The sequence below is a fragment of the Syngnathus floridae genome, chromosome 3 (genome assembly GCF_059516105.1).
Source record: "Syngnathus floridae isolate MCC-2025c chromosome 3, RoL_Sflo_1.0, whole genome shotgun sequence".
NCBI classification, from domain to species: domain Eukaryota; kingdom Metazoa; phylum Chordata; class Actinopteri; order Syngnathiformes; family Syngnathidae; genus Syngnathus; species Syngnathus floridae.
The window spans coordinates 12,511,348-12,536,134 of NC_142415.1; the positions used below are offsets into that span (position 1 = coordinate 12,511,348).

General features: G+C 41.5%; 1 protein-coding gene across 3 annotated transcripts in view; it reads right to left on the bottom strand.

Moving 5' to 3' along the window:
* The window catches only part of zfhx3b (zinc finger homeobox 3b), a 292,407-nt gene that overhangs the window by 154,384 nt on the left and 113,236 nt on the right, over nucleotides 1-24,787 (bottom strand). For all 3 annotated transcript variants that reach the window (XM_088370361.1, XM_088370365.1, XM_088370366.1), the window contains exons 4-5: nucleotides 23,591-23,631; nucleotides 8,311-8,367 (exon numbers count right to left, since the gene is read on the bottom strand). The gene's annotated coding sequence lies outside the window, so the exon portion shown is untranslated. The remainder of the gene's footprint in view (nucleotides 1-8,310; nucleotides 8,368-23,590; nucleotides 23,632-24,787) is intronic.

A 24,787-nucleotide genomic window follows, 5' to 3' on the forward strand; every position in this document is an offset into this window, starting at 1 on the left:
TAGGTTTATTTAGGGGCAAGTTGCTATGTGATGGGAACTCAAAAAAGGCACTAATTACATTTCCCAGAGTTTGATGAGTTTAACAGAGCTTGGTCAGAAATTTTCCAGCCCATTTGACATCTCCGGACACAGGTGGGAACCATAGATAACAGAACATCTGGAAGCCACAAAAATACATCTGGAGGGTGTACTACAACCAACGCAAACGTCATCAAATCCTACAGTGAATGACAACTCAAAGTCACGGGTTTTGTCTTGAAAATAAGTAGCCATCCTTGAATGCTATTCCAGATATTTGGGCAAAGGTTCATCAGGCATATAAACCAGTCTGCTTCCTATTCCAAAAGTAGGCTGAAGGAGTGCTCGTGCAAAAGCTATCCAAAGCAAAGATTCATCTTCATTTACCTGCAGTCACACATACACATAAGATGAACTTGGCCGCATTCAAGTTTGGTCTCATCCCAAATTCCTGACTTCCAAATTTCAAGACAAAGGTGATTAAGGCTGATTTATTCATGCATCAGTGTAGGATGAAGGGAGCAGGACAGAGAAGCAAAGCAATTAATTCTGATGCTGAAAACATTATTAATGGTAATGTTTAAAACATCAAAGCACAGACTTGCAGAGACAAGGCATCCCGACCGACTCTGACAAGATGGAACAGATGAGCTCACTTGAGTCAGTCAAGGTGAGGCATGGGAGAAAATGTAATTTGTCTCTCCACTGATTTTCATTAAGACTTCTTGGAGAAGCTGTTGTTCAAGCAGAGGCTTGAATTCAAGAATAGCCTCACTTCACCTTCACTGGCTTGGAGATTAACCCAATGTATCATTGATCAATTAAATAATCAATCAGACGTCAAACGTAAATTTTAATTCTTTTACCCAAAGTTGGCCAATTCTATGCTTCGGTTGCAAAAAGCAAGGTCCACGTCACGTCAGCCACCATTGTCCTTGCATGGCCGTCCACCTTAAAAATCTAATGCGGCCTACAGCAGGCTTAAGAAGGCGTCACCATCGGAAGCACCCCTGAAACCGCCTTTACACTTTTACCCACGTGTTAGCATTATGAGCATTGAAAGAGAAATCATTTCATAGTGTGTCACTATGGCTACAAGGGATGTCAACATAACAACCAATGGGGTTATTCCGAAAAATTCCCACAGACTCCAATCTCCCCAGCGGCAAAGCTTTTATAGTTGCAAAGGGGCTACACAGCCTTCTGTTTCTACTTCCTGGATGAGTCATGGCTAGGTTTCCCAACACCTTGGTGTATTTGGATGAAACTGTATTTATTTTGTTGAATGACAAATGGTTGTCATGAGATAATTAGAGGCTCTTCAGATGAAAGGACTGAGGCATTCAGCACTGAAGTTAAAGCAGGACATAGAGGACAGAAGAGGACGCACAATAATAACTGATGAGGTAAACGAAAAGCACCTCCCCTGTCTGTGCGGACTCGTCAGTCCTCTCTGTAGCTTTGGGCAAAGGTACAACACTCCACTCGCTTTGGCATATTCATTTACCCCCTACCATCATAGCAATTGAACCAGCGAGTCTGGGGGACGCCACATTGATATTCACAACTCATCTCCATCCCCCAGCCACAAGCATCCCACTGGAAAAATTATTTCATTACATATATTATGCAGTCAGTGTGAGGGAGCCGGTGGACGCGCCGCATGCAGGCGCGTGGGTGAACACGGAAGCTTGACTGCCTATACATGTCTGTGGCAAGAAGAGTTTTTTAAGAGTGTGTAAAAAGATGTATAACGCTTCAGGGGCCCAATGTTAATGGTACTTAGTTTACTTTGTTAGAGGGAGTGAAGACAAAATATTTATTCTCTAATGCTTTGTGTCAGTGTTATAAAAGTTTAGACGTGTTTTTATTTGACGGTTGAAGTTGCCAACAGAGTTCTCTTCGCATGCTGTGCACAATGTGTCACGCAGAGCAGAAAATGAATAATTTGCCATCCATCACATGCCAGTGGCCGTGAATATTTGAGCAGCTCAACACTGGACACTCTTGTTTGATTTGAACTGGAATCCATTTGGAAACGAAACCATTTCACCTCTGATTAAGCGCCGCTCACTCTCTGCTGTGGCATGCTGACCTTTCCAGTCCGTCTTATGCTGCCAGGAAGGGCTGGCCAGCTGGGTGATATGCTCACCTAATTAGGCTGACTGATGTGAGTAGGCGGGGCTTGACAGTGGCTTGAAGTTGAACCCTGAGTCCGGATCACAGTAAATCCTAAAAATCTGAATTTAATGGCTAATCGTTACATAGAAAACAAGTGTCACAAGGACGTATATTCTTTGCAGGGTTCATAAAAGTCAACTTGAATGACTTTTGTAGATTCTCAGTCATCCAGGTTGTGGTAAAGGTTGAACTGGGGCAACCGGTCTGTTTTTGCTTCTTCAGGATGCTTCACCTTTAACCCAAAAGGCTTCTTTAGTTCTAAATTGTAAAGTGTGATGTCTCCTTTCAAACCAGTGGTCCACCCAATCCAAATTGTGGATACGATTGTGCTCAGAATCACATCTTCATTTTCGTATGCAAATGATCTGCTGATTCTGGACTCATAGAAACTGCACTCTTTTGCTGTGCCGTGCATTTGTGTTAAGGAAGCTTGCTGTCTCAAATGTAGAGGTCATTGCACGCCTCACTTCACTGAACTGCAAAAACAACATTGCTGAGTTTGCTCTCTGTGGATCTTTTCTGAATCTTTTCACTTAATTTGATTGGGCAGATTTCTGACCTTGCGCACGATACAAAGACACTTCAGAAAGATAATTAGCACTTTCAATAGATGATATGATTTAGTGTGCTCCCTGCCTCTATAACCTGAACACATCATTCGGAAGTGCAAGTCCAATTGAATCATTTTAAAGAAGTAAAGAGCATATTAACAAATGCATAAATAAAATACAACAATTTTCAATGCACCAGTATTTGAAGCACTCTGGCTTCACCGCATTGCTTCAGATTGGCAGATGATTGACATGTTGATATGTTTCTGTTTATATGATTTTCATGATCTGCTTCCCGTGAGTAGCATCCACTGTCAACCACATTTTCATTTAAAAAAATGGATGAGAAATGATATGTGGTGATTTGTTGCTTTCCTGCATACTCCCAGAGAGTCGCAGGCGAACCCAACCTAACTCGCAGATCAAGTGTGGATTCCTCTCTTCTATTTGTGCTCGTTTGGCTGCAGGGGGAAACACGCTCCACTCTGACCCGGGGGCACTCATCCAATCAGCCCGCTATCTGTTGCAAGGGCTTTCATAATAGTGACATTTTTCCACCTCGTCAATAAAGTGGTGAAAGCCACCCTCTACCCGCTACTTGACCGTTTAACTTCCCCGTGAAAAGGCTCTTTCTTTGCGTCCATCTCCGTGTCTGGCTGAAATCAATAACAGCGGAGCAAAGTAAAGAGAACGATCCAGAGGCTGCGTTAAGCGGTGCACGGCCTCCGCTGACGCGACAGAGAAGTTCCAGTCTGTCTCATTCACACTGCAGGAGGAGGACCCCACCTCTCGTTCATACACACACACGGCGGTGACAAAAGTGACATACATTAACAGATGCAAAGCGTCTACTCTTTAACGATCATTGCTTGCCGGGATGCATTTAGCTGCAGCAGTCACACATCAGCACACATCTGTAGTGACTGACAGAGCAAGAGAGAACAAAATGTCTTCCGACGATGGCAGAATAAGAGAGCTGGGTTACGCCAAGGCCCATGACGAAAAGAGTGTTGAGCTTTGTTTGGTTATGCTGTCTGAGCTGAAATTGATTTCTGCTGGAAGCATGCACCAAAGAGCCCCTGAATTCATATGAAATGAACTTGCCCAAATGGGAAGGGCAGGTGGAGGAAAGAGCGAAGGTGAAAAAAATTGAGGGGAAAGATGATGGCTGGAGTACAAAATGAATACACAAATAAAAAAATGGATGCATGGATGAAAGTCAAGGCGATGAATGCCACGTACGGTATGTCCATACGGCATTAAAAAAACATGGACGGATGAGCCAAAAAGACAAGAGGATGACAAACAGCCACGCAACACTCCTCAAACACAAACAACAGGAGAAGGGACTCAGCTTCTTAACAGCATTAAATGACCTATGAGGTAACTAAAGCTCGACTCTTTGTAGAAGACCTACAAGAAATCTTCTCTAGGTGTCTGTCATAATCTAGCGTTACATGTGCGTGCCTTTAAAAAATATGCTAATCTGCAGACAAACAATGTGACGTTCCTGTAATGTGTTAAACAATGTGATCTAAGGACAACGTTTGTACCACTGACTGGACATCTGGACGTGTGGGTAGAAGGCAGAGAGGGAGGGTGGAACCAAAATGGACAGACGCACATGGCCGAAGTTGGTGTTCAACAAGAACTGGGATGGGAGAACAAGTTACAGCACGCCCTAAAGTTACACTGTAATTATCTCGTCTGTATAAGGAATCATATTATTCCACATATCATCATTGAAAAAGTCATAAGCACCTCCCAAGGATTTTTTTTTTGCTCAAGTCCAACGACATAATTCAACTAAAATAAATTGCACATTTGAAATTACAATACTCCCCAAATGTTAGGGCAAGCGAGCTTTCACGTGAAACTTTAGAATGGACCTAAAATATGCTATAACCTTTCCAGGTGATCTTAAATTGACCTTCTCAAAACTTATGATTGCACACATCCAAATATTTAATGTCAAGGAGTAGAATGGCAAAATTCATAATGGACCAATAAAATTTCAGGTTCAATTCACAATTGTTTTTTTCTCCAATCATGGCATCATGCTGTTCACATGTTGACACCACAAAACCAAAACAAGAACTATTAATTAAGAGTACATTGAATTTCAACAAGGAAGTGGCCGAGTGGATAGAGTCATCAATCATGGAGACTGGAAGAGCTGCAGAAAAGCAAAGTGGACTTGCCGATTTATACATCAAACGCCTGTTGTGAATTTGACCATTGTTCTTGTTTAAGAACAGTAGGTTGCACAAAACGTACTGAAACACCAAAAAGTTAGATAAATGCAAATGTTTCAAAAAAGGTCAAATAAATTTGACCGGTAAAAGTTAAAACGAAGCCAGCCAGTCAGAAATGTCGTCGAGATCACAGTACAACTATACAAGATCCTTCACCTGGCTACTGGATAAATTAATTTCATACTCATTTCAAACTGGGGACAAACATTGCAAACATCACAGACGTAGGCCACAATGGGTGCTGTCATGCTGCTTATTTTGCTAACGATAGCCAATGAGTCATTTTCTTTTGCAGCAAAGTGCGAGACGATATTATGGAGCAGTGAGGACTCCTCCTGATGGATTGATCCCACTTGACAACAGGCACATGCCGGGCTAACGTTGGCTCCCATGCACTCACTCTGACATTCATGATTTTAGGGAGATTGTATCGGACGACACGTGTAAGCAAGCTCTGGGGTGTTTTCCTGTTAAGAGAGGGAAGCCAGTGGGAACGAAAACATCGTTAAGAGTCGCCCGCGGTGTTGCTAATTTATGCAAATTAATTTCTCGGAGTGCAGTGAAAGGAGAGGGAGCGGGTGCCAAAGCTTGGCCAGCAGTCAACGTCGGGCAGTGCGCTGCTTTGGTGGTCCGGGAAGTTTCGCAGAGTGAGCCAGGGATGACTGCCAAGCCACAGTGATGAAGACTCCACACAGTGCCCCCAGCCTTCTTCTTGGCAAGGCTGGCGGCCAATCAGATCAGGGGTGGCTCTCTCGCCGAAGAATAACATGGCATGCCGGCCCTCTCGCCGCCCCGCCTCCTCTTGCCGCTGTACCGCGGCTGCCCAGAAGGATTTTCTAAACATTTTGCCAGGGGATCAATACCTGTATTGATCAACCATTGTGAGAGTGATCCGTCTAAAACCCCGAGCAGCCTGGGAGCTGGGAGGAGCGAAAGAGAGAGGCTGCAGAGAGGATGGAGAAAGAAAGAGTCTGCAGCCACAATGAAAGGGAGAAGAGGTGCGAGGGAGGAGAGGGGCAATCCGAGCGAGCGGCGGACGCAGGTCGGGATGGCGCTTTCGGACTCCGCTGCCAGGCCACTTGGATTGGGCCGAAGCCTATGGTAATTGCTTTCTCGTTAAGCGCGGGCGAGGGTGACTAATGACTACTGCGCAAAGCACGTTGCTAAGTGATAGATGAAGCAATAATACAAAGAAATTCACGGCTTTGTGTAAGAATGGAGGTGCACTTCACACCTGGGGTCGCTAATGCTTGTGATGCTTGTGATGCTTCTGGCCTGTTACGAGGCACTCTCAGGTAGATTGTTGCATGTGTGTGCTGAGCATGACTGCATGAGGCTAGAAGGAGATTAGCTTGGAAGAGGTAAGGTCAGGAGACATTTACAATTTCTAAAACTAACAAAACCATAGCAATTGATTTCTCTACTGTTCTTCTAACACTCTTTCTTTTGTGTCTAGAGAGAAACTCATCGATCATCTCTCTGCCCCTTGAAACTCATTTTGGACAAAAGGCCCAACATGTACCGAGCTGACATCTTCAACTGAAACACTAACACCAGAATGGGAAATATTGGGGGGGGGGGGAGGGGGGGGGGGAATCAATAGACTGTGTCCTGGATACAAACAGCAAGAAGGAACAAAAAGATTAGGTGGCAAATCAAATTTTCATTTTAAGCCCATGCAAGCAAGTCAGTGTTTTGGGACTTTTATGGATGCATCCAACATGGAATACAGGGATATTTTTCTACTTCCGAGTTTGTGGGGAATATAGCTATTTTTTGTTTTTGTTTGCTGGATTGAGTGAACTGCTCAACAAAGCCAATGAGCGTCAATGAAAGGCCTTGAGCTGGACCTAAAGGAGTGTTTCCAAAAGCCTCTGGGATACCGCCCATCCACCCCAAATGCTAAACCAAAATCAAGTTTGTATTGATTGGTTTTAAATGTCATGTCCTTGTGCATAATTGAGGATTGGAGAGAGAGACAACATTCAAATTTTGCTGGAAGACCTTGCTGCCAATGCAACTGGAGCTGTAGTGTGGGAAAGCTGATTTTGAATGAAAATAAAGAATATTGTCCATCATAGATACTGTAAACACTTGTGCCTTATTTAAACAGGAAGCTTATGTGGCAAGAGGAAATGAGGGCAGGTGGTCAGCTGTTAAGTTTTTTTAAGTTCCCGGATCATCTCATCACATTCTCACAGATGTAGCTAAATATAAAGAAATTTAGAACTGTGAGTATGATGGAGTTCTATAATCTTTTAAATTACAGAAACAAATACATTACATTGAAGTGTATTTAATTAACTGACCTATTTAGTATAGATTCCATGGGCAGCATATGAGAGTGTTGTTTAAAAGTTGCCACATTCTGATATTTCCCAACTCGTCAATAGCTGCTGAGTTAAAACACTAATGCTATAACTCCAGTGGTGTCTAATTCCACCCTACTTGCATCAGTGCGTCCCCATATAATAAAAAGCTTCATTTCAAGGTGATAAATGCTATTAATTCTTTTCACCTTGCACATTTGATTCATGTGCTTTTAAAGCAGCCGCGCCTTGTTTACTTTCATCCCTTCCGTTTGATTTGGCTCTCGAATAAAACCAACTCTTGGATGGGTGCCAAACAGTAAATGAGTATCTTCATTAGACACATCACATCCAAATTAGCATTCAATTAACAGGCCAGTCAACCTCATCTAATCAAGCAATTAGCCCTTGCATGTTGACAGAAAAGCTAACAAAAGCGCACAAGTCCCGTGGGAAAGCGCCCAAACACCGCAGAGGAGATGCGGTGGGAGTGAGGCACTCGTTCCAGAAAGACTGGAGGGAGACGAAGAAGTGGAAAAGGATCTTTTTAAGGAAATGCACCAACATTACGTCCTGCTCAAGCAAGACATCCTTAAGGAAATGAATGGATTCAGCTAATTAGCTGTGTCTCAGTCACAAGGTTGAACTTGATGAAATGATCTGAGTAGCAGCGGGAATTTCATTATTCTTAATTCTCTTAATCGGTTTCTTTAATTCATCAATGGGTTTTGTACAAATGATCGAAATTTGTTGGAAGTATGGCCGTCAAAAATATAATAAATAAATAATAAATATTATATAATTACGTATATACTGTATATATACATACAATATGTATGTGTGTGTGTATATATATATATATATATATATATATATATATATATATATATATATATATACGTGTATATATATATATATATATATATATATATATATACACACATATATATACATACATATGACATTTTATTTCATTTGCTGCTAAGTAGAACGTACCTTTTGATCACAGACGTTTGCAGGCTATTCAAACGACTACCTCACGGAAGGCAAAACCTACGGGAGAAACAAACGCCGCATGTCAGAAGGAAACAGATAGGATACGACTGTATATTTTCTAAGCAGAGACATCTTGTCTGATGTTCCTCGTTAGAATAAACGCTCACCAATGACCTCTTTTTCTTTCAACTCTCGCTGCCCTAACATCTAAAGGTCTGGTGTCTTATGGTGCGCCAGTCCTGAACGCAAGAGAATCCCATTAATGCAAAAAGTAAATGTCGGAACAAGGCCATCTAATTGTGTCATGACTAATTCATGTTTATTAATGCGGTGATGTAAGATGGCCGCTGAAAGTGGGCAAGGCTTGTCTGGAGTTGTCATGTAAGGCTAATTCTTGGCGGATGAGGTCTGCAGGCAATATGGGCCGCATATGGCGGCTGTGGGGCATCTGGCGCGTGTCGTGACAGTGCCAAGTGGTCTGTGAGTTAAACATGGAGGCAGTGGGGGTGACTGATGCTGCTGGTGTCTTCCATTGGCCCCGTGCCAGTCCCCCGTCGCCCCCTCACTACAAGTCCCCAGTGCCCCAGCCCCTCACTACTCCAGAGCCTCTGGGCAAGTGCTCTGTTATTGTTTTCACTGGTAAGCAATTAGCAGCACTTAAGATTTATTTAGTCATGCTCTAATGTGCGCTAATTAGCTGGGGGCCCAAACAAGCCCCCTTCATCGCGTCACCTTGCCGCCTGCGATGGCGGCAGACTGTGAGGGAATGCAATGGAGGTTAAGGGAGGGGGCCGAGGCGGAGCAGATTACATGAGCGCTAGTGCATCAGCACTTTTTTTTTTTTTTTTAAGAGATCTTCAGGGGCCTGTTGGCTGAACACAGTGCAAGAGGAAAGGGCAAATACAGCCCAGTTACACTTTTATAGAATGCTTTGTGGAAAAACACCCCTGACGCTGTCTGTGTCCTGCTAGCTCCGTTTGTCATTTGGCCCAAGGGGCTCCGGTGGCCAGTCACATGACCACTAGAATGACCTTAAAGGGCAACTGGAAGCCACTCCCACAAGCTGGACTGCTCTTTGGAGTAGGCTGTTTGGGTGAGTGCATAATGCGAGATGCATATGGCCCTCAGGGTGCCATCAAGTGAAAAGAAAAGGGGGGGGTACACAAGAAACCAGATCAAAGAGATTATTCACAAGCTTCTAAGCAAACAAATGAAAGACAAAGAAAATGATAAATGATCTCATGTTGTTGGTATGTAATGCTTTAGGGGATTTCCACACAATATCCACTAATATTAATTATTTTTATGTCATAGATTTGTTATACATGTCAGAGCATCCTTTATTAAGACAGAGGGATTTTGTGATTAGAGTCGTATTAGTTTGGGTTTTGTGTCTGATGCTTTTGGCAATTTACCCTACAATTTGCTTTGGTTATTTAAGTTTATTGCCTCTTTCTGCTCTGAACGTTGGCCAAGAAATATATGATTTGGAATTTTTAATTGGTGAACAATCCTACAATTCAAGATGCTTATTGGTAGTCCCAGTAGCTTGCATTCTAAAATCAAGTTCGATTAGGTTCTAAGGACCAGTTCAGTTGTATTTGCAAAAAGTATAATGAGAAAGCAACCAAACAGTGCGAAATCAGGGTGTTTTGGGGTATGATTCCTTCCACGGGTTGCCAACGCGCACACACGTGAAGCAGCAACATACTTTAATTGAAGTGTGACAACAAAAGTTTCATTTTTTTACATTCAATTTAATTGTCTTTCTCGCTGGTTGTCCCATTGCTATTCGTGAAGCGCTTCGTTACAGCTGCAGCTATTGTAAAATGCGTCATATAAATAAAGTTGTTTTGTATGGTACTGTATGTTTCTACAAAATGCAATCTCAGACTGTTATTATCTTCATTAAAAAATACAGTTTTTTAAGGAGGCTGTCACAGATTAATGACATTTCCATTCATTTAGATGAGGAAAGATGATTTGAAGTAAATATTTTGAGATACGAGTGTCGGAGAAGAAATTAAATTCTGTGTAAAGTCGAGCAGGATTAGTGTGTGCGCCATTATAATTCATACTATCTACTTGAAGCAGAAATACATTTTTCTGTGGCCAATAGCTGTGAGCAGATGGAGGTCAAATGCAGGTTCAACTGCCATGTGCACAGCCTATACATATGCATATAGAAAAGCCATCAATCTTTGTAGGATGGAGCAATATGGAGAGAAGTGAGCAGCTAAAAAATAAAGACAGAAAAAAATTGCTGATGCAAGATTTTATCAGCGACTGTGAGATGCTCTCTAATCATTGCACCAATGTGCGCCTTCCTTAACTGTTGCCTAAAATTGCTGAGCGGTTGAGAGGAACAGAGCTGTAAATGAAATATCGCTGTCCATTTTATCTTAGGGAAAGAGTGAGTGATGCTCAAAACCAATCAGAATCTTACAGACTAACCCTTGACCTTTTTCCATCTCAATATGACAAGCATTATCTTGTAGAAAATTAGAAGTGTCTTGCTATTGTTCGCAGGCAGAAGCAGGTGCGGGTTATTTCAAGATAATACGCCTTGGCGTTTGCTACAAAGGCCCATCATGTACAAAGAAGAAATATTCCTCCTTGAGTCATGTGATTGCATTCATGCACATACATGTAAAGCGATTCATCTTGATTATTCGTGACTACTGTATCTCTCATATTATGAACTGGTGAACCATTTGTTGGGCAAGCAGGATTCTCTAAATGTGGAATATAAGTCTCGAAGCGGCAGCTATCGCGATGGCAGATGGGGAAAACCACATTTGTGAGTCCTTCCGATCATTAAAAGCCTTGAACGGTTACAAGTTTAGGTTATTGGGTTTATTTTTTTGTTTTTACTCTTGAATGGCTTAATCTTTGAGACAAGCATACTAGCAAGATCACCCAGGTTGTTTAAAATTGTTGTGACAGTAGTTTGCAGTGGTGGAAAACTGCAGTTCATCATAGTGATTCTCCAACATACTGCCCCTCTCACCTCATGTTGCCGAATATGGTGACTAAATAAATGAAATGATAAATAAGGTAAATAAATATGAAGAAGCACCTGTCAAGATGATACGGTGCAGTTCTACACCACGGCAAACCACAACTATATGAACATATGTAATGTTCATATCTTTCTGTCAAAACTGAGCATTAATAACAACGTAAGGGCAGAATTATGTATTACTGCACTTGTGTTGAGAAATAGTATACGCTAAAGGCGATTATTTATTGCTGAAATTGGGCACCAAAATTAATGTTAAATGTATATTCAAAATGTTAATGTGGACCACCAAGGCATAGTAAGAAACTGATCATGAATTTGAAGAAGCTAGCAGACATGCAAATTTGTTCCTGTCCTCAAACAGCAGGAACTTAGTAGTTCCATCCAACACGTGTCGACAGTGGGCTACGCTTTCAAAATAGGTGAATATATTAACATTTGTGTTCTCTTTCTGCACCTTTAGCATGTGTTATTATCTATTATGCTGCATGTGTAATGTTACAGCAGGTCACGGGCTAGTTCTGTTTTAAATGTTATATTTCCATGATTGGTTCATTTTTGCCATTTCCTGTTCATTGTAGGGGAGCTAGCTTCATTGTCTGAGGCTGGATTCTGCTGGGCCCTCGGAGGGGCCATCCCCAGGGAGCACTGCATCTTTTATTAATCAGGGGCGCTGCGCTGCAGTCCTGCTTATCTAATTTAGCAGCCCGCCTCAGCTTCAGCTACGTCGGCCTCGGTCTGGAAAGGAGGAGCTGGCTGGGGTGTGGGGTGCCGTTGGTTGGAGATTGGATGGGGGTTGGGGTGCCGCCTTTATTTATTTTTTTATTTTCTATTTTTTTGCTTTCGTATTGTGGGTGATGCTCTGGTATAGGGGGAGGTTGCAACGGCAGGCTCGTGACTTATCAGACACCTCGTCACCAAGTTTTAGGAATGAATCACAATACAGCAAATTACCTACTGCTGACAAGAAAAATGAACACTCGCCTCATATGGTAAAAAAAAAAAATAGGATTGTCAGAAAGAGGTGACACATTGATTGCTTAGTATGCACATGTAGAAGGCTGGGGTTCACAGGCAACCTCCATCTATATATATGTAGGAGTGGTTCACTAGGGCACATGGTGAGCTAGCGGGTGAAAATTTGAAACGCCATGTTAGATTGGAGCCACTTTCTTACATCGTGATATTGTCGCATGGCTGTCTGTGCTGAACGTCCATGAACCCGCCAATAAACAGAAGGCAATTTGGAGTTCAGTTCACCATGTACTGATAGTAAACAGAACACGCGCATGCACCCCGCCCCATTTGCCCTCCCCCACTCTTTCTCATCTGTGTCATAGCGCAGATGAATCAGTGTCGCCGGTGTTGAGAGCACTTACTGTCAACCCTGGCGCCCCGGGCTATGCCACTGATGGACACAAACTATAAAATATCAGCCCCCTGGGGAGACATTGCTCAAACGCTGGCCCACAGCCCCGAAGGGGTGTGAGCTGGTCAGTATGCGTGTTAGTGAGAGTGTGTTGGCTGAGCAATAGGGCGATGTATTTGACTGTGCTTTGGCTGCTCTCCCCTAAAAATGTCCATGTGTGTCCACCCATGTGGAGCATTTGCATTAAGACCAAGTGAACCTAGAGAAACGCCGGCTTCCGCTAAGACCAAAGTGGTAGATTCCACCCTCTCGGCTTATCCGTCAAATTGTTCAGACAAAACAAACAAAAATAATAATCTTGTGCTCAGTACACAACTCAGTTGTGTATCAAGTCATTGCAGTAGTGAACAAAGCACATGCCAACGACCACATTGCTGAAGATGGTCTTCCTATTTTGAGCTGTGCAAGTATCTCACACTTTATGGAGAAAGTGGAAAACAAACACGCGACAAGCTCATTCTCAGCTGCCAATGGCCACAACTCACATCATTCATTAATTCATTTAAGATGCAGACAGTCAATTCTAAACTCTCATTCACTGACACCCATGTCACTCACTAGGCCAGACCTTGCCTTTCAAAACCATAAACACTCAATCACAGACACTCCAGTAAATGTGGCGTCATTGTTTTTGTAGGATGGAACCTTGGGCCACAAAAGAAAAAAAAAACAGCAAGGACCCCAAAATAGAACCCTGTGGAACACCATACGATAGAGAGGCAGACGGTAATCAAATAATGACGTAATCGGTAGGAATATGAGGTACTAAAAATATTTGTAAGCTGGCCCACTTCGTAGATTTGCCGATTAAAAAAAATATAGATCTGCAGCTTTCTATGTACATCAAAAATGTCCTCTCTCTCTAGTGCTCTAGAGAGGCTCAAGACATTTATTTGCCATTTCTATACCAGAGCACAGTTATCCATGGGGACTTACTGACAAATTCCATGAGTCTTTATGAGCTTAGACTAAAACTGCAAGCATCCAAGTGGAATCAATCAATAAAATCAATAGCTCTGTCTGTCATGTCCTATTTTAGCTATTACATCTTTTAACCTCCTTTTCCACCTAGTCTTGAGTTTGCACGGTTTAAAAATAAAACTGGTAGATGTTAAACCACAAACAGCAGAGGCGACACGCAGCCTCTGCCTCCAAAGGTCACTGGCTGCAAGGTCGCCGCTTTACAGACATATTTATGCATGAAGTCGACATAATAATTATTAAGACTTCACCAAGGCTTAGACAGTGGGAGATGAAACATTCTTGAGAGCAGAGGCGAGGAAAAACTCAATTTACACAAATATAGACATCTCTAAACATTGCTTACTATTCTTCCAGGTATTGACTATTCAATTAGACTGTCTGCAGCTGCTTGATTGGTCTAATATAAGTATATTAACAAGGATCCTTTGAGATTCAAGGACAAAGGCACTCATAGGAACATAACACTGTATACTGCAATAAGACACATGGCTGTGTTGCACCTTTGAACAAAAGACAGCCAAGAAAAACTAGAAGAACAGTCATTATATATGTGTTAAAGTTACTCTTGTATTGGGAAAGAAATATGGATGTTTTTCATCATACATTCTGTGAGATAATATTTGCTTACATTATACTGAGAGATATTTCTGATAATTTGGTTACTCTTATAGGTCACTGTTGGACTTTAAATGTTCATTGTGTCTCAGTATGTGTACAGCAAAGATCATTTTTATACAAGAATAACTATTCCTAAAGCAAATAATGTTTTATTGCAAGAATAACAACACAACCCATGCACATGTACGTAACTACTATATACATCGTATGTACTTTATGTGAAGTGGCCAAAAATCAACGATCCTAATGTAACAGCTTTAAAGGAAATCTAATAGAATGAATTGAGGCTGAAAAGAAGCAGGCCTGATTACATAAACTTGTACCAGCCAAGATGCATGAGATCTCGCTACTGTAGTCTAGGTAACACAATCTGTTTTTCAACCCCTAAACAATACATCTTTAGCATTGCATGATATAATGCTCACGCTCAATGTACTTCCATTTGAAGGCTGAAGGGGTATTGCGGACCCTGAGAGTCACTTAAGTGAAGCACTCGCCTGCCAGGCCTGCCACCACACACTAAAATTCATCTATAATTTGTGACGAGTGTAATGCCATCTCCACTTTATGATGATGTGATATTCTTCACCTCCGCCAGAGCCAGTGAGGCCAAGAGCTGGCAGTTATAATGAGGTGCCTTAAGAGTTCATCTTAGAGGAAGGCAAGGTGAAGAGAAGATGGCTGATGATGGCCACATTAACAAGTGGATGAATAAAGTAACCCTTGTTCGAATGCCAGGTTCTTGTGTTTAAAAAATATAATTATGATTTTAGAAATTACAATTAATTTGACCTGTAACCTGTATAACTCATCATGCTTTAGGGAGGCTGGAACTGGGGCATTAAATAGGGTGGATGATTCTGAACAGGTTGAAATGCGATACTTTGGCAACAGTACGTCACTTCCTGAGAAGCGCTGTCACTGTAAGTTGTCATGGCAACTGTCAGCACAGATCCACCCATGGGACAAAATGATGAACCATTGTTGAAGAATATTTCACACCTTGCAAGATGAAACTTAAATTGAAGCATCATTCATACCACACGCACAGCTTTTCAGGCATTATTACGTCAATTTTCGACATGTTTGTTGGTGTGATTACTGTTGGAGGGTAATATATCAACTGCTAATATTTCCCAAGATACAGGACTGAGCAAAAGTCTTAGGAAATCATTAGATTGTTTTGGCAATGCTATAATGAATGTCACTAAGTAAAGAGCAGATATCCGCCAACGCCAAACGGTTAACTCCTTCACTGCCGTGGACGGTTATATTCATTGACCGGAATGTGTGGCATAAACTGTGCATGTTTCACAATAGGTAATAGAAAATATGTGTTGCGACCATGAGCAAAGACGATGCAATTATGCCTTGTATTTTTGGTGAAACCAATCCATCTTGGCAAAAATATTTTTGTGACTAGTCCCTCAAAGATATGACACTATGTTCTCAGTCTAATGAGACCTTGTCCAAATAAAAACAGCAAGCTATTAAATGTTTGCCTGGTGCAAGAGACCCGGTCACTTGATAAAGGAGAGATGCAATCCGGGTTTGTCTGAGGATTATGTCTACCAAGGAGCTCTAGTAAGGAAAATCTAATTTGCTGTGTGCATTGCTGTGTGCTTACATTGGATGTTAAATAAGTAAATAACACTTTTCCAAGCCATTTAATTTTTAAAGTCTGTAGTTTGGGCTGCCTTTTAATCTGCACTTATTATTGTTATTGAAATATCACATTTAGCTCAAGGATGAATAATAAATAAGATATAATTACCAACTTCAATGAGCTGATGGCTTGACTGGGCCATTGGTGAGAGGAGAGCCCCCCCACACACTCACTCCCCTTTCCCCTTCGCTCTCCCTCGCACGCTTTAATTTGATCTTTGTAATTAGTTTCTCTGATGGATCTGGGTGGTCTGTGGCATCCTCTGCCATGTTCATTAGTGTTCTTGTAGGAGGGCCCAATTTAAAAAAAAAAAATAATCCACTTTCTCCTCCAGATGTCATAGCACCCATACATGTGATCTGTTCAAAAGCAGCAAAAGCTCAATCATCCTAATCATCTTTTCCCATTGAAATGAATTGAAATGTCATTAATATGTTCAAGGTTCTCAGAAAAACCAATACAAATGCTTGTGATGTGTTCTAAAATAGTACTCAGGTTTATAAAACATACAATATAGTGTTAATTTAAAATGTTGAATAGAATGTAAAGAATTGAACCTTCTGTGCCTCATGATTCATTCATTGTGACACCTTCTGGTGTCCGCAACTTGGCCAACGAGCGGCGGTAGAATACTCAAATGAAGAAGACTTTCACCACTACTGTCAGCGCCTCAGTGAACTTCTGCAAATTGATCATTTTTGCAGAGGATAAAGAATAGATGACATCGAGTACCATATTATTTATCAACGTGTTGATGCACCTTTTGTGTTTGAGTGTTTCTGCTTAACTCATCGCCTGTATTACTGCAATTACTGATGTTCTCTATTTCCCATTCATGGTATTTAGCATAACGTGCTAGCATTGCGGTAAGGGATGTTGTGTGTGTGTTTTTTTAAAAAAAATACACAACGTATAAATCCCTTTACTTCATGTTGAGTTTGATAATAAACTTCAACTGGGAGTTGGATTAAAGATCTTGAGGCCTCATTTGAAGAACTGTTCACCGTCTGCCAAACAAGCAGAAATAGTTGTATCACAACAATTATCATATTTATTACTACAGTTACACTATCTTTGCCATTTTAAAACAAGCAAAACTCTGTGAAGCTGGACATGGTTACAGTTGATCACAAGTCTGTTTTAGATGCAAGCATCAACAATACACACATATACCCCATACACAATATGCAGCTCTGTAATATTCAGCACCCCAACACCACCAATCCACCCCACCCCTTTTTTTCCTCCCCTCCCTCCACTGGCCAGGCTACACTAGACATCTCTCCCTAATCAGCAGCCTTGTCTCGCTCAGACCGGTTGCCATAGTAATACGCTGGCTGGTCGACATGGCAACCACTCTGAGGTCCACTATTAAATGAAAAAAAAAAAAGACAGAGACAGCAGGGCCAGGGAGAGGTGGTCCAAGATGGGGGAAGGGTTTTTTTGGGGGGTAGGAGGGAAAATGAAAAAGGGGGGATGAGCAAAGAAAAATGAGGAAAGCGACACAGGCAAGGAGGGGCGAGAGCTGCTGCACTCGTAGTTTGGCGTGCCATGCCTATTGCATTGTGTGCTACTAAAAGCTAGGGCTATACACAACAATGCCATTAAGCTAATGCATGACGTCAGTTACTTAATGCCTTACGAATTTATATACATGAAACATGCTTGCACAGCCCGATCCAATCTGGATAAAGGATCATAAACTAATATCATGTTTTAAGAGCTACTTATGTGATCATCGCCATTCCACATCAGACACGTTAAAAAACATGTAATAAAAAATTAATATTTATAAAGGCTAACGATTTTATAGACTGCAGACGTGTCATTGAAATCAGGGAAGGAAGGAATGTAAAAACGCTGCTGTCAAAATGGTCCGTTTTATGATAGGACGAAATGAAGGAGAGCCGGTATTATTTTTCCAAGGGTCTCGCAGCTGGCAGCATCCCACACGTGTTCCACTTGATATGTCACTTTAGGTGAAATATGTAAAATGGGTGCAATTCCCAGATCCAGCGCATACCGGATGCTTCCTGGAGACGTATTGTCATCACCGCAGCACTCGTTCACAACTAAAGTGACATTTTGCCGGGGCTCACACATGCGTCTCCGCTGTGATCTCCCTCAATCACTCTTAGCTCACTGCCTCCATCTTCATTTCTTATTTGCGCCTCACCTCTATCTCGACGCCGTCTACAGCTTTTTATCACAGCCACTAGCTCCCTTTGACCACTTCTCTCTGTCCAATGTATGACTCTTTAATGAATAAAATGTCAGTCCATCAAGATGCCACCACAAAATAGCATTTGTTGCCTCGCGGGTCAAATTCCTCCATGAATTGGAGCTCTTGCTCGCATTTCTGCAGCTCCCCCCAAAGCAGCTTAGGAAAGATAGCTAATTGCATGTCCACATTGTGCCTTCAGTCCCCACTTCCCTTGTGCACCATTCACAGGCAATTAAAGTGAGCTTAAACAGAGTAAGAAAGTGCGTCATCCTCTTAATGCAATTAAGAAAGTGTGCAAAAAACATTACTGTTATTCTCTGAAGCACAAAAACAGCAAGGCACAGATGGTACACATGGGAGGACAGCGTCATTTATCAACAAACCAACTTGGATTCATCGGAAGGTAATTTCCACTGTTTTCAATCACCTTTCCATTATGAAATGATGAACTTCTGCAAAATTGGCCTTGGCTGAAGTCAGTACTACTTTTGCAATTTTTTTATTTAATATATTTTCTATCTCAATGTAATAGCATCATCGGCCAAGATAAATATCATTTTTAGGAGGTTGACATTCACAAGAAGCACATTTTAATATATTGCGATAAAAGCCAATTCTTTACCACTTACCATGATTTTAATTGCAAATCTTATTTAATACCCTAACTAATTTTAGAAGCGCCTCAGAAAAGACCCTGCCTGATTGAGGATTTGAGAATTGTATTTATTTGGATCCATGTGGGATTTTAAAAAATAATTTTTAAAATTGCATCGGTGAAGAGATGATGGGAAAACAAGTCAAATTATGGTTACAAAGGGTTTTCCCTTTCCTTGGCTGGCTACAAATATGCGACAGAAGCTCACCGAATGCAGAAAATTACACAGAAAGAGTAGCAAGAAGAGACAGTGACTGTTTAATGGCGAAATAAGTGTGCAATAAAAAAAAAAATCTGTATATATTGTATATCACTTGCAAGTGACTTCACCCTTTCTACTGTTGTAAATTATGTTATTTTTTTCACAATATATGAGCCATTTGTGTTGATTTTCATTGTTGCAAGAACATACATGCAGAGACTACTCACAGATTCATTATGATGGATGCCTTGATTTAAGTGGAGGCTTTTGCCACCTTTACTGCCCCTCCCTTACCTCAGCCCAAACACAAGAACAACCATTTCCGGCACCAAATGTAAAGTCCAACTGCCTTCCAAATCTCTCCCAATTATAAAAGGTCCTTGAGTTGCTGTTTTGCCCCCTCTCTAGCTCCTGTCTGATTACTGCGCCACAGGCAATCAGCCCGAGCACACACGACCAAGGGGACTATAGGGGTGTGTTGGCGTTGGTGGGGGGTATCAAATCCAAAACACTGCAAAAAAAAAAAAAAAAAAATCTAAAAGCGGCCTTGTGGACCGCAATTACAGGACATCGAGCTCGGCCTCGGCTCGAGCACTCAAGAGCGGCTGTGATTTCCGACAGAAAAGCTCATTAGTTTTTATTGGAGGAAATAGAAGCTAGGTGACTTAAAATGGCAGAGGTAATGTTTCGGGGAGGGGGGGGGACTCATTTTGACCCCATTGCGGGGACACACTGAAGTCGTAGTGCACACTGCGGCTGAACGATTTCAGGACAAGATTGAATTGTGATCGTTCTGACGGATTTCGATTTGAATCATAATCAATTCTTTCTTTAGGGCAATACCGCCCATAGACTGCTGAGATAGGCTCCAGCATGCCCGCGACTCTCGTGAGGATAAGCAATTTGGATGATGAATAAATGAATGAATATTCAAACTGTATTTACAGTAACATTTACAAATAAACAAAGATTACGTCATATGATTAAAATGTACACATGTAGTGAAATAAATTTAAAAAACACTAAATTTACCAAATGACATCCTCACAACATTCAAAATGGCGCACGATTCAACATTAAATTCAGTTTTTAACAACCAGAAACACATGTTGAACTGTCTGCTCAGATATGCACATTAATGCCACTCGCCACCACACCAATGGCTTCGGTTTGCCAACCTAGGACAACGAATGTTCTATCAAGTAAAATCTATTTTATCCTCGGGTCCGTATGCCTGTCAGCGGACACGTGCATCAACACAACAGTCGGACGTGCAAAAACATTGTGAGCAAGCACTGCGGCGGTGTGTTTGCTCGACTCTCCGTAATGACTGCCTGCAGATTTCTCGTCACGAGTGTGTGAGTCCGAGGCTCCGAGAGGACGAGTGAAGTAGGCGACCATGTTTGCTTTGGTGGGGGGGCCGCCAGTCTGTGTACCGTGTGGCGTGTGACGTTATTTCAGAGCGTGTAAGCTATGATGTGCCGCCAGCCGTACTTGCACATTTGTGTGCTTTTTACAACCAGAGGAAATATTTTAAATCAACTATTATTTTGTGCCTCTGATGCAGCATCTTGGTCACTTTGGTGTACACAATGCAATTATTCTTTTTAGGAAGGCATAGTCAATTAATTCATCCATTAATTTGATCCGTTCTGAGTGTGTGTTTATCTTCATTGTGTTTGCAGCTCATACTCTCCATTCCTAATCTGTATTCAGGGCAGGTGAGCTCCAGCACGGACCCACAGCTCAGTAACTAATGGAGGGGCTGATGGGAGCCTGATGACAACCACAGGGCCATTTATACGCACACGCACGCACACACGCACTGGACATTTACAATCCTACAAACATGATGGTCATTTCCAAGCACATCCCCGGATAAGTAAATTACATTGACCATTTAATATTTGGTGTGCGTGTTTGTATACCTGTGTACATGCACGAGTGCGTGTGTTGCATTCTGAAGTCACAGTGACACCTTTGTTGCACCAAGTGCGACTGGTCAAGTTGAGTTCTAGTGTAGACACAAAAAGCAATTGATGAAAGGAAAATTGTAGCTTTATTTTGAGCTTCTTTTTCATGTAAATTGATCAACATTTTAAACTACATAGTCTTCTCAAAAAAGGAAGCAAACTGAATTATTAACTCGGTGTAGGGAGTTTAACATGAGATTGTTCTCCTGTGTGTAGTAATTTAATGGTGTCACTAACTGGTCAATGAAAACATGCTTTATTGACACAACACCTCTTAGGAACATTCAGAATATTTTGTGAAGAACATTGGGCTGGGCTAATGTTGAGTACAGATTTCCTTACAAGACAACAAATCGTGGGAGAGCCGTGGGTGCCTGCCTACATATTGAGTCCTGAGTCTAAAAAAGCAAGTTGCGAAGCAAACACAAAGCCCTGCAAAAAGACAGCATGGGTTGTATTTTCCCTCATGGAGTCAACACTTCATCACCCAGCATGTATGGCAGACAAGTTTACTTGAATTATTGCTGTTTAATTATTGTGGGTTTTCCCTACGATGAATTGAGAAAAGACTCTTAAACTATGATAATAAAAATGTTTTGATTGCTGTGTAAGGCAAAACTGTCCTAACATCCAGTGCGCAGCTCTTCTTTCCTCTCGCATAATCATATTTTCTCATTTGCCTTCTTCTGGTTTCCTCTCCTGCTGCTTTGCTTTCCCTTTCTTCCTCTTCCTCTGCTGATCTCAGGCCAGCGAGCCGAGCGCCTGTGTGACCTAGTGGCCTTCGAGGCTCTCAGGGAGAAAGGTAATGGGCCCAACCCCGGAACACAATCTCACTCCGAGTGCAACTCGGGGCTGCCGGCGGCTTTGATCCGGTAGCCCCTGCTTAGGTCTCCTGACGCCCGCTGAGGAAATTCAGAGGAACAACTGGAAGAGGCCTGTGTTTATTCAGCTCCTTTAATGAGGAGGGAGATGGATTATCAGGGCCTACATCAACCCCCAAAAACAACACACCAAAGGAAAACTGCTGCGCCTTCCAGATGTTGCTCTATCACTGGTCACTCCAAAAGAAGCAGAGCAGGATGGAGAGAGAGAGAGAGAGAGAGAGAGCAAGCCGTGTGGAGGTTTGACTGCAATAGAGTGAACTAGTGGTTGGGAAAGGGATTCCCTTGTCTTCTATCTGCTTTATCTGGCCACATGTGGAATTTATTTGCTCTTAATTTAAAGCACTCTACAGATAGAGGTTCCCAATCAATTTAGGAATGTGGGTTTTTTTTGTTTTGTTTTTTTACATCACAAAAATTTAGTCCCAAATAAAAAACGCACTAGTTTCCTATAACTCTCGCTACTGGGCAATCCTGCCTGAATTCTATAAGCGCTGAAATTGGTCAACATTACAACAGATGACTAACACCAAGCTCACCGATGGCTTTCATGACATCATCTCTCCTTGACTGTTTCGCACAACGATCACATTTTGCACTCACGTTCCAGCACAACCAAAGCTATATTAATAGCAAGTTAGTGCGAAATCACGGCGCACGCCCATATGGCCAAAATATTTTACATATGGATTTGTTTGGTTTTGCAGGGTTAGAAAATGCAACATCAAACAATGACATGATAGGTTGTTTGCTCCTAGTCGTGACTTAATATTTGTTTAAATGGTGCACATCAGCTTTTGCGGCTTGAACTTGCCAAGTTCTGTATATATTACATTTACAGTAAATGAATGATAAATGACACCTTGATTTTGTGAAACTTCTCAAATTAAATGAAAGTAATAGATTTATTTTAAATACATTGGGGTTGTGCGTGAAGGCAAACTATTAGAAATTATTATCCAGTCGCCATAAAAAACTGACATTCCAGGGCTGCTACATTTTACCTGCAGACATAACGCAGATGTAGGCGGTGTGTCACACTCTTGACCCTTATGCCTGAAGCCTGACCAGATCAATACATTGCTCTATTGTCAAGTCATTTAGAGGATGATGGGTCAGCCGCTGGTCACAAATCGACACAAAGGCTACAGGTCAGTCTGGGTGTCTCGTTTGCATCTCATTTACATAATTTTACACACATTAACTCCTGTTAAGAGTAATACCTGCTGTAACAGGTTGTGTCGGATGTCTGTTGCAATGGGGAAAAAAAAACACTAAAATAAAATAAAATCATATGTCAATACTGCCATCATTTTTGATGATGATCAACTATGTTTAGTAACATGTCCAAAACTGTATTTGGTCCGTTGGAATCACAAGAAGACTTAAATATAACTTGAAAGAGGTTGTCTTTCAAAATGAATTGGATTCACTCTATATTGACATTGTAATTTTGCACATTGCAAGGTGCATTGTAGGGAAACGAGAGCAAACGGGTGAATTGTATGTAATTTCTGTACATTTGAAAAATTGTTTCTTTACCCATATTTCTTTTTTTTTATTTTCTTCGGGAAAAATTAGCTATCATAGAAACTTTGTACAAAAAAAAATTAAGGAAGCACTTACCAACTTTGAAGCAGAGGAGCGCTTTCCTCACAGTCCTAGACCTGCAAAACAAAAGAGAAGTGCATCATTGTTGACAAGCAGCCTTAAATCTTATATCCTTGCGTGCAGTGAGGAAAAAAATAGCAGTGAAGCAGCGGTCTTACCGCTCACTGTCCTTTCCTAACACTCCACTTCCTAACCTCATGCCAACATTCATCCTACAATCCAATAATTTCCTGAAAGCTGAATTTATCATGCAACACAGTCGCAGGTCAATTTGAATAATAGAGTAAATCAGTGAGCACCATTATCATTATTATTATTATTAGGCTCATTAGTTGGCATTCCACTCAAAGTGTGAGAGTCATGCTGTTTGTCATCAAGTTATATTGTAACCCAAGGGCAGGAAAAAGACAGCAGTACTATGGTTGAAATACAGAAAAACCACAAAAAAAGTGAAATAAAAAAACTGCTTCTTTCTAGGCTCTTATTTCATTCTGAATCTCATTCCCAATATATACTGTGGATATAAAACGCCCCGACACCACTGTTCAAATACTAGATATAAAACATGAGGCCAAGATAACTTTTCCGATCATTAATGTGACCTACAATCTGTTCAACTCCATTGGGTGGGGGGACTGAGATGGGAAGTAAACAAGTGACATCATGTGGTTACATCAATGAACCAGCCCCCTTTCTGGGTTCAAAGTGTAAAGAGCATAATACTCCTCCTCCAAACTCATTTGGGTCACAGCCCCTCAACTCAGACTTCGCTAACATGGTAAAGAATATAATGGCTCAATGTATACTCTGTTACTATTCAATGGCAATTTTCAAAGCAGCACCTCAAAGACATCCTGGTATGGCCATTGGAGATACATCTGGTATCTCTATTAAAACGTAATCATCAATTTTTAGATGGAGATTCAAACGTTGGAAACATAACCTTGAAAATAATTTCTTTTCTTCTTTCATTTATGAAGAAATAATTACAGAGGACATCTCAGACTCCCTTGGTGAGCAGTATATTAGAGTTTAATTTTCGTGACTAATCTTCAGTTCAGGGAACTGCAAACCTTACATTGCATTGGAACACTGCATCTCAATATCTGATGAATTAGTGATAAAGTAAAGTAGTGAGTAGAGTGTAGACCTCCATCAAGGTCAGGTGGTTGTTACTGAGGTGCTGCAGGGGTGGTCTTGGTATTCCAAGGG